Raw genomic sequence first — 9,454 nt, 5'->3', positions numbered from 1 at the left:
TAAGAGCGATGATAACGATAAACTAAAGAGAGCTGTGTCCACTTTCTTTACCATTCTCCATATTGGAAACATAGCTCCATAAACCAGAGTATCTGGCACCTATTAAAGGATGCATTAAATGTTTTCCCACTTTACTAATAAACTCGAAGTAAGCTAATTGTAAACAAGTAACGGATCAGTAATGCAGCACACATCAATGGCGGATCTAGAAATCATATAATGGGGTTGCAGAATTATGAATACTGTAATTTACTAATTTGTACAAAAGTTATTGGAAATTTTTTTAGAAAGCAAACATATTTAGATTGATACAAACCCAAATAATTATATCACCCTTAATGAATAATTCAAATACCAAGAACTTTGTAGTCTTTTTTTTGGATGATGCAAACGTTTTAGTGTTCATATCTTTTTACATTGGGGTGGAAAGATATAACAAATGAAGTATTATTTTGCCTTCTCACAAGATTTAAAATTTAGCCATTAATACTTCCTCCACCATATTTCTACTATGCATGACAATCAACACATTCACATAGAAAACAAACAAACAAACTCCTCTACTTTCTTTTTATTTTATAAGTAACAATGCAAAGAATAATTTCAAATTAAAAAATGAACCAATTTACAATTTAATTACCATTCTGCTGTAATACAGAAATAAAATAAATACAAAAAACTGAAATTCATATACAGTAACAATGACACCAACATCAACTAAGAAAATATAGTATTAATTTTCAAAATAAAGACTAAATTCCCATTATTATTATTACTATTATTATTATTATTATTATTATTATTATTATTATTATTATTATTATTATTATTATTATTATCATCATTATCATTGTCATTGTCATTGTCATTGTCATTGTCATTGTCATTGTCATTGTCATTGTCATTGTCATTGTCATTGTCATTGTCATTGTCATTGTCATTGTCATTGTCATTGTCATTATCATTATCATTATCATTATCATTATCATTATCATTATCATTATCATTATCATTATCATTATCATTATCATTATCATTATCATTATCATTATTATTATTATTATTATTATTATTATTATTATTATTATTATTATTATTATTATTATTATTATTATTATTATTATTATTATTATTATTATTATTATTATTATTATAGTCCATCATAGAAGTTAAGGATTAGGAAAGCGAAAGAAGCCCATTGAAGGAAAAGACCGGAAGAATTTCGAACCCAACATAAATATAGGAACAAATTGATATTTGTAAAATTCAACAGAGATTTAAACGAATTGAAGGGGTAGAAGTTCGAACTAACCTAACCAGACTGAGTTCCAAAGGGGCACTATTTCGAACCATTGAAAACGACCTCTTTGTGGTCCAATTCGCATGTAAACGTGATAAAGAAAAGGTTATGGCAGGCAGGCCATGGACCTTTGATCAAAGTTTGGTGATATTACAGGATATCGACGCTGACATACAACCATCAAACATTACTATGAACCTTTCACCGTTCTGGGTTCGACTCTATAATCTTCCAATGCGATGCCGGTCGGAAGCGCATATTAGAACGATAGGAGGGAGTCTCGGGGAGGTTCTTGAAGTGGATACGAGCGAAATTCTTTGGGATAAATCGGCACGTCTTCGGGTGCTTGTTGATATTATAAAGCCGTTGCGGAGGGTTCAGCGAATTTCTTTAAGAAATGGCGGTTCTGCCATGGTTGAGATCAAGTACGAGCGACTTCCAACCTTCTATTTTTTGTGTGGTGTGATAGGCCATATAGGGCGGGATTGTGTGGATTTTTCTGAGGATGATAAAGAAGGTGATAGGCAATGGGGTGCTTGGCTTAGGGCATCACCTAGGCGTGGGAGGCAGAAGATGGAAGAGGAAACAAAAGCTTTCTTGAAGGTGGCTCGTGCGATTGACTTTAGGAGGTCGGAAGGGGAGTCGAAGGGAGCTGTAAAACAGAAAGAGGTGCAGGAGGGGGCTGTACAACAACTGGCAGGTCCTTCTCTTGTGGATAACCGTGTTTCAGGCAGCCCAAGCCCGACTACCGTATGCATGGCTGCTGCTACGTACCGAGATCGCGGCCCATTTGTTTCTGCTAGCGTGGATGTTGGTAGCATGGCTGCCGATGTCGAGAGTGATGCTCCACCTATCCAAGGTGACGTGAATATAGTTGCAGCTGTGGATATCAATCATCTTAACATGGAAAAAGGTGATGGTTTTGAAAGTTCTATTAATTTTGTTGCTGGAGAAGGGAATGTGGCCACTAAATTTAAAAAACAAAAACATAAGCCACGGGTGATAAAGAGTGGTGGGGTTTCTTTACATAATTCTTTAAATAATTCTATGAATATAACTCCTTGCAATATTGCTATTGGTTCTATGGTTGGTGAAAAAAGGAAAACTGTTGATCATATGATTGTGGATGATTTTTGTGACTTGGATGATGTGGGTTCTAAGAAACTTAAACGAAATGATTTTTCTGAAATTGGCAGTAATGTGATTATTGCAGAGGCGGAGGTTGGGTGTGACCAACCCCGCCGGGCATTATGAAAATATTGTGTTGGAACTGTCAGGGTATGGGTAACCCTTGGACAGTTCGTCAGTTGAGAAGACTTAGTGCTTCTAATACCCCCGACATTCTGTTTATGTCGGAAACTAAGGTTACTAAAAATATTGTCGAGCAGAAAAAAGAGAGTCTTGGATTTTCCGGGGCCTTTGGAGTGTCGTGTGTTGGGAGAGCCGGAGGTTTATGTATGTTTTGGAAGGAAGAAACGATCTCTTTTAGGATGGTGTCTTTTTCCCAAAATTATATTTGTGGTGATGTGGGGAGTAGTAATGATGTGCGATGGAGGTTTGTGGGTATTTATGGTTGGCCGGAAGAGGAGAATAAACATAAAACTTGGGCTTTGATTAAAGGGTTGTGTGATGAATATGAGGGGCCTATAGTTTTTGGGGGCGATTTTAATGAAATTTTGAGTTATGATGAAAAGGAAGGAGGTGCCTCGAGGGAGCGGAGAGCTATGGTGGGATTTCGTAATGTGATGAATGATTGTAGTCTTGGAGAATTGCGTTTTGTCGGTCAGTGGTACACTTGGGAGAGAGGGAGGAGTCCTGAATCTCGAATTAGAGAACGCTTGGATCGGTTTATCGTCTCGCGTTCTTGGCTGAATTTATTTCCAGAGGCTTTCATTGATCATAAGGTGCGTTACTGTTCGGATCATGCTGCTATTGTATTACGTTGTTTAGGAAATGAGGGGATGCCGAGAAGACAGGCTCGTGGTTTTCGTTTTGAGACCTTTTGGCTCCTTGATGATGCTTGTGAGGAGGTGGTGAGGGGAGCGTGGAGTGCAGCAGAGGGTGGTAGAATTTGTGAAAAATTAGGGGCTGTTGCGAGGGAGTTGCAGGGATGGAGTAAAAAGTCTTTCGGATCTCTTCGAATGAAAATTGAAGTAGTGGAGAAAAAGTTACATGAAGCCCAGCGTGAAGCTATTTCGAATGACAGTTGTGAGAGGTGTGCGAGGTTGGAAAAGGAGTTGGATGAATTACATGCTAAGAATGAGGCTTACTGGTACATGAGATCGCGAGTGGCGGAAGTGAAGGATGGGGATAGAAATACTTCCTATTTTCATCATAAAGCTTCCCAAAGGAAAAAACGGAACCTTATTCATGGTATTTTTGATGGAGGTGGGAGGTGGCAAACGGAAGGCGAGGAGATTGAGTGTGTGGTGGAACGTTATTTCCAGGAGATCTTTACTTCTTCCGAGCCTTCTTCTAATGATTTTCAGGAGGTATTGCAGCATGTGAAGATGTCTGTGACACAGGAGTATAACGATATTCTTCTGAAGCCTTACTCAAAAGAGGAGATTTTTGCAGCTTTGAGTGATATGCACCCTTGTAAAGCCCCAGGGCCTGATGGTATGCATGCTATCTTTTATCAGAGATTCTGGCATATAATTGGTGATGAGGTTTTTAATTTTGTTAGCAGCATTTTACATAACTATTCTTGCCCAGGGAATGTTAATTGTACTAATATTGCTCTTATTCCCAAAGTTAAATCCCCTACTATTGTCTCTGAGTTCAGGCCTATAAGTTTATGCAATGTATTGTACAAAATAGCTTCTAAAGCTATTGTTTTGAGGCTTAAACAATTTTTGTCCTGTATTGTAACGGAGAATCAAAGTGCGTTTGTCCCTGGACGAATGATTTCTGATAACTCTCTCATTGCTCTGGAGATCTTTCATACTATGAAAAAGAGGAATAATAGCAGGAAAGGATTGATTGCGATGAAACTTGACATGAGTAAAGCCTATGACAGAGTGGAGTGGGGTTTTCTCAGGAAGCTACTGTTGACGATGGGGTTTGATGGAAGATGGGTTAATCTGGTGATGAGTTGTGTTGCTACTGTTTCGTATTCCTTCATTATTAATGGAAGGGTATGTGGGTCTGTTACCCCTTCTAGAGGATTACGCCAGGGGGATCCTTTGTCTCCTTTCCTGTTTATCTTGGTTGCTGATGCATTCTCTCAGATGGTTAAACAAAAGGTGGCTACGAAAGAAATTCATGGTGCGAAAGCAAGCCCGAATGGTCCAGAAATTTCTCACCTTCTTTTTGCAGATGACAGCCTTCTCTTTACTAGGGCTACCCGACAGGAGTGCTTGACGATAGTTGATGTTCTCAACAAATATGAAGCAGCATCCGGGCAGAAAATTAATTATGAAAAGTCGGAGGTATCCTTTTCTAGGGGTGTAAGCTGTGCGAAAAAAGAAGAATTGATTAATCTTCTCCATATGAGGCAAGTTGATAGACACCAGAAGTATCTTGGTATTCCAGCTCTTTGTGGAAGATCTAAGAAAGTGCTTTTTCGGGAACTCTTAGATAGAATGTGGAAGAAGTTAAGGGGTTGGAAAGAAAAGTTATTGTCGCGAGCTGGGAAAGAGGTTCTTATCAAGGCTGTTATCCAAGCATTGCCTACATACCTAATGGGAGTTTATAAGCTTCTTGCTGCTGTCATAAAAGAAATCCACTCTGCTATGGCGCGATTCTGGTGGGGAGGGAAAGGGGATGAGCGAAAAATGCATTGGCTAAGTTGGGAGAAAATGTGCAAGCCCAAGTGTATGGGGGGTATGGGATTTAAGGACCTTGCGGTCTTTAATGATGCTTTATTGAGTAAACAAGCGTGGCGATTATTACATAACAAAGAGTCCCTTTTGAGTAGGGTTATGAGTGCCAAGTATTATCCTGGTGGTGATGTTTGTCAAGCGCGGTTAGGATACTCGCATAGCTACTCGTGGCAGAGTATTTGGGGTGCGAAGAGTTTGGTATTGGAGGGTTTGATTTGGAGGGTTGGCGATGGCACGAAAATTGACATATGGAGTGCACCATGGGTGGGGGATGAAGAAGGTAGATTCATCAAGAGTGGCCGAGTGGAGGGACTAGAAGTGGTGAGAGATTTAATGGATGTTGAAAGGAAGGAGTGGAATGTTGAACTTATTGAGAGCCATTTCAATGAACGTGATCAGCGAGGTATACTGGCCATCCCTTTAAGCACTAGAGGTCTACAGGACGATTTAACTTGGGCATACTCAAAGGACGGCAATTATTCGGTGAAAACTGCCTATATGTTGGGGAAAGGGGGGAACCTGGATGATTTCCATAGAGTGTGGAATATTTTATGGAGTTTAAATGTGTCGCCTAAGGTACGTCATTTCCTGTGGCGTGCCTGCACAAGTTCGCTCCCAGTAAGGGAAGTGCTTCAGAGACGCCACCTTATCGACGAAGCAGGATGCCCCTGCTGTGCTAGAGAGGATGAGACGCAATTACATTTATTCTACCGCTGCCCGATGTCACTGAAGTTGTGGGAAGAGATGGGCTGCCATATATTATTGCCAGGGGTGGAAGATGAAGTCATGTGTGATACCCTCGTCAGATGGAGTGAGATGGATGCAACTGTGGTTCAGAAGGGATGTTATATCCTTTGGAACGTTTGGGTTGAAAGAAATAGGAGAGTCTTTGAGCATACAAGTCACCCTGCCACTGTTGTGGGTCAGAGAGTTATGAGACAAGTTGATGATTTTAATAACTACGCTGTGAGGATTTATGGAGGAGTGCGCCCCCCCGCGGCTCCGAGCCCAAGCCGATGGTATGCTCCCCGGTTGGCGCTATTAAATTGAACACGGATGCAAGTTTGGCCGAGGAAGGATGGGTGGGACTTGGAGTGATAGCCCGTGACTCGGAAGGTAAGGTGCGCTTTTCTGCAACTAGACGTGTGCGTGCCTACTGGCCTCCCGAGGTAGCTGAATGCAAGGCCATTTACATGGCAACCCGCTTGGCCAAAGCTCATGGATATGGTGATGTAATTTTTGAATCCGACTCTCTGGTAGTAACGAAAAGGTTATCGAAAGCAGCAATTTTCTTCTCAGATTTGGATGCAATACTTGGGGACATTCTTTCTATATGTAATGCATTTTCTTCTGTTTCTTTTTCTCATGTTAAAAGGGATGGGAATACTGTCGTCCATAACATTGCTAGAGTTGTGCCTTTTGGTGTTGAGCAATGTTGGGAGCATCACTGCCCTAGTACTGTAACACCTTATGGACACTTTGTCCCTTTGATTAATGCACTTCTCTTTCCACTAAAAAAAAAAAAAAAGTAAATTAAACCAATTGAAGGAAATTCGACAAAATTTTCGCCGTCCATCTTCACTATGAAGTACATAGCGTGACTGAATTTCTTTGTAGGACAAGTACGAGAATTTCTGGCGCTGTCGAGCAAGGGAATTTCTGGCGGAGTTCGTGTGAAATCTAGGAGTGATTGACTGGGTAACTGCTCATGAGGTATGTAGGAGATTTAGGAATAGTGCTGAGATGAAAACTTTTAAAAGGGTTTTGGAAATTTTGGGGTAAATAGAAATGGGAGCCAAGAGGAGTCATGGGTATGGTATATTCTACAACCTTTAAATTTTAATGCAATGTTGCAATAGGTTTAATGATTGTTGCATTTAACACTCTAATGCAATGGTTTTGTATAACCATTGCCATAGGTGTCACATTAGTGCTACCTGTTGCAACAAATTGTTGCTTTACCGTGTATCATTGCAATATGGTGTTGCATGATAGTAGACCGTTGCACTATAGTAGACCGTTGCACTAGTACGTTGCATTTGCTTCAAAGTAGTAGTGGCGTAACAAGTGTCTGGCATACTAGACAACCTTTTGAAGCCCATATCTCTCAAGATGCAACTCGCGTTGGGCCTTGCGACCTATCGTTGGAATGCTCTTTAAGCCTACTTTCAAATGCCTTTAGAATCAGCCCAATATTAGCATTGAGTCAGAAGTTATGGATAAAAGAGTGAACATGACTCGATTTCCACAATTCTAACTGTTTGGGCTTATTTCCCAGGTTAAGCCAGCCAGGGACAATTCAAGCCCAACAAGGCCTTAAGCCCCCAGAGGGCCCACCTGTGATAGTGCCTCCCAGCTGTCAGTGCATTCCAGCTGGCCTACAGCTGGGATATCTCAAGCACTATAAATACTCAACCCCCTCATCAATGAGAAGGTATTGAATTCTTACCTAACAAACCAGAGCATCTCTCTCTAGACTTTATCTCTCTAGCTTGATCACTGACTTGAGCGTCGGAGAGGCGATCCCGGAACCACCCCTGGGGCAGTCTAACCATTACTTTTGCAGGATTCCGGCGTACGGACTTTGGACTCAGGACATTCAGATCTGACCCGGTATTCCCTAAGCAAAGGAATTAGCATCCTTAATTTCTAGACAGAAACAGTTTGGCGCCGTCTGTGGGGATAGTACAAAAAGTTACTTCGCCACCACTCATTAAGATTTATTCACTCAGCTACTCAGCTTCGAACGCCAATTGACAATGGCACCAACCAAAAACACTCGCGGCAAGCAAGCTGCTGACCAAGTCGCTCGGCCGGAAAGAGGCCACTCGCCCGCACATAATAGGGATCCCCCAATCCCTCGGCCAGAGAGAGGCCACTCACCCGCGCATAATAGGGAGGCCGAGCAGACCCCCTCGCCGGGTCGGAGGTCACCCACCGTCCAAACTCTGGATCCCCGGTCGGTCTCCCAACAGATTCAGAATGTGGAGCCTCAGCCGCTTTTTGCGACTGACCTGGCCCTTATCACTGCCCAGCTCCAGGAAACTTTCCAAAAGGGCATGATGGACATGATGGCAATGCTCCAGCAGAGGCAGCAGCAACTCGTCCCGCTCAATCAGCATGAGCCCAGAGAGCGCACAATCGCTCGCTCCCAAAGGGACCACTCTCGTTCTAATCGGAATCAGCAGCCTAGCCGGCCACGGTCCGATGCGAGAGAACCCAGCCATTGAGAAAAAGAAAAGTCGGCGCGACAGGGGTCGGCCCGTCAGCATGCGGAAACCCATGTATCCAAATCCCCAGGGGGGGCGGGTCGGAAACCCCAAGACGCCCGGGAATTCCTTAACAACAAGAAGCGCCTCAGCCAAGGCTATGACGCCCAGGAGTTCCTCAAGAAGAAAGCGAATGACCGAGAGGGCCAAGGGGACTCAACTCATTCTCAGCCTCCTAGGCTAACTGGAGGTGGGCTCAAGTTCTTGATCCCCTTCAGTCAAGAAATCCTAGGGACCCAAACCCCGGGGAAAATTAAAACCCCCTTGATCGAGCCATTCGCGGGCCTAACCGACCCGGATGATCATATGGCTAGTTACAAGGCTCAAATGAGCGTTCAGACAAGTTGCGAGGCCACATGGTGTCGTTTCTTCCCCACCACCCTCAAAGGTCTGGCCCTCAACTGGTTCCAAGAACTCCCAGCGGGGGTCATCACTGACTTCGCCATACTGGAACACCTCTTCATCCACCAGTTTGTAGCTGGAAAGAGGCAAAGAAAAACCAGCCTTCATCTCATGGGGTGAAGCAAGACAAGAATGAATCCTTGTCGGACTACATAAAGAGGTTCAATGAGGAGTCCCTCAAAATCACCGACTTGCAAGACGCTGTAGCCTTCGCTGCCTCATGTCCGGGCTCCAACGGGTCGGCTCAGATGGTCATTGGCCGAGAATGAAGTAAAGACTTACTCGGAAGCCATGGCTAGGGCCCAAAGATTCATCCAGGCAACGGATATCTGCCGTTACTCGGACGAGGGTGGCAAGAAGAGAAAGGACAAAGGGAACCATAGGGATCAGCCTAAATACCAGAGAACGGGAGGCCGAGGGGATCGGCTTACCGACAATGGCAATGATCCCCGGTTCAACAAGAACCGGAAAGATATATACTTTGACATCAGGAATAAAAATTGGCTTCCTAAGCCAGCACCCATTCGGACATCATCGTCTCGGAGGGATAAAAGCTTGTGGTGTGATTACCACAAGGAATGTGGGCACACCACCAAGGATTGCCGAGAGCTCAAGAAATCCTTGGACGGTTTGGCTGACCAGGGTAAGCTCAATCACTA

This window comes from Beta vulgaris, chromosome 6 (genome assembly GCF_026745355.1).
Source record: "Beta vulgaris subsp. vulgaris cultivar EL10 chromosome 6, EL10.2, whole genome shotgun sequence".
NCBI lineage: Eukaryota > Viridiplantae > Streptophyta > Magnoliopsida > Caryophyllales > Amaranthaceae > Beta > Beta vulgaris.
Note: the sequence above shows the minus strand (reverse complement) of the source record.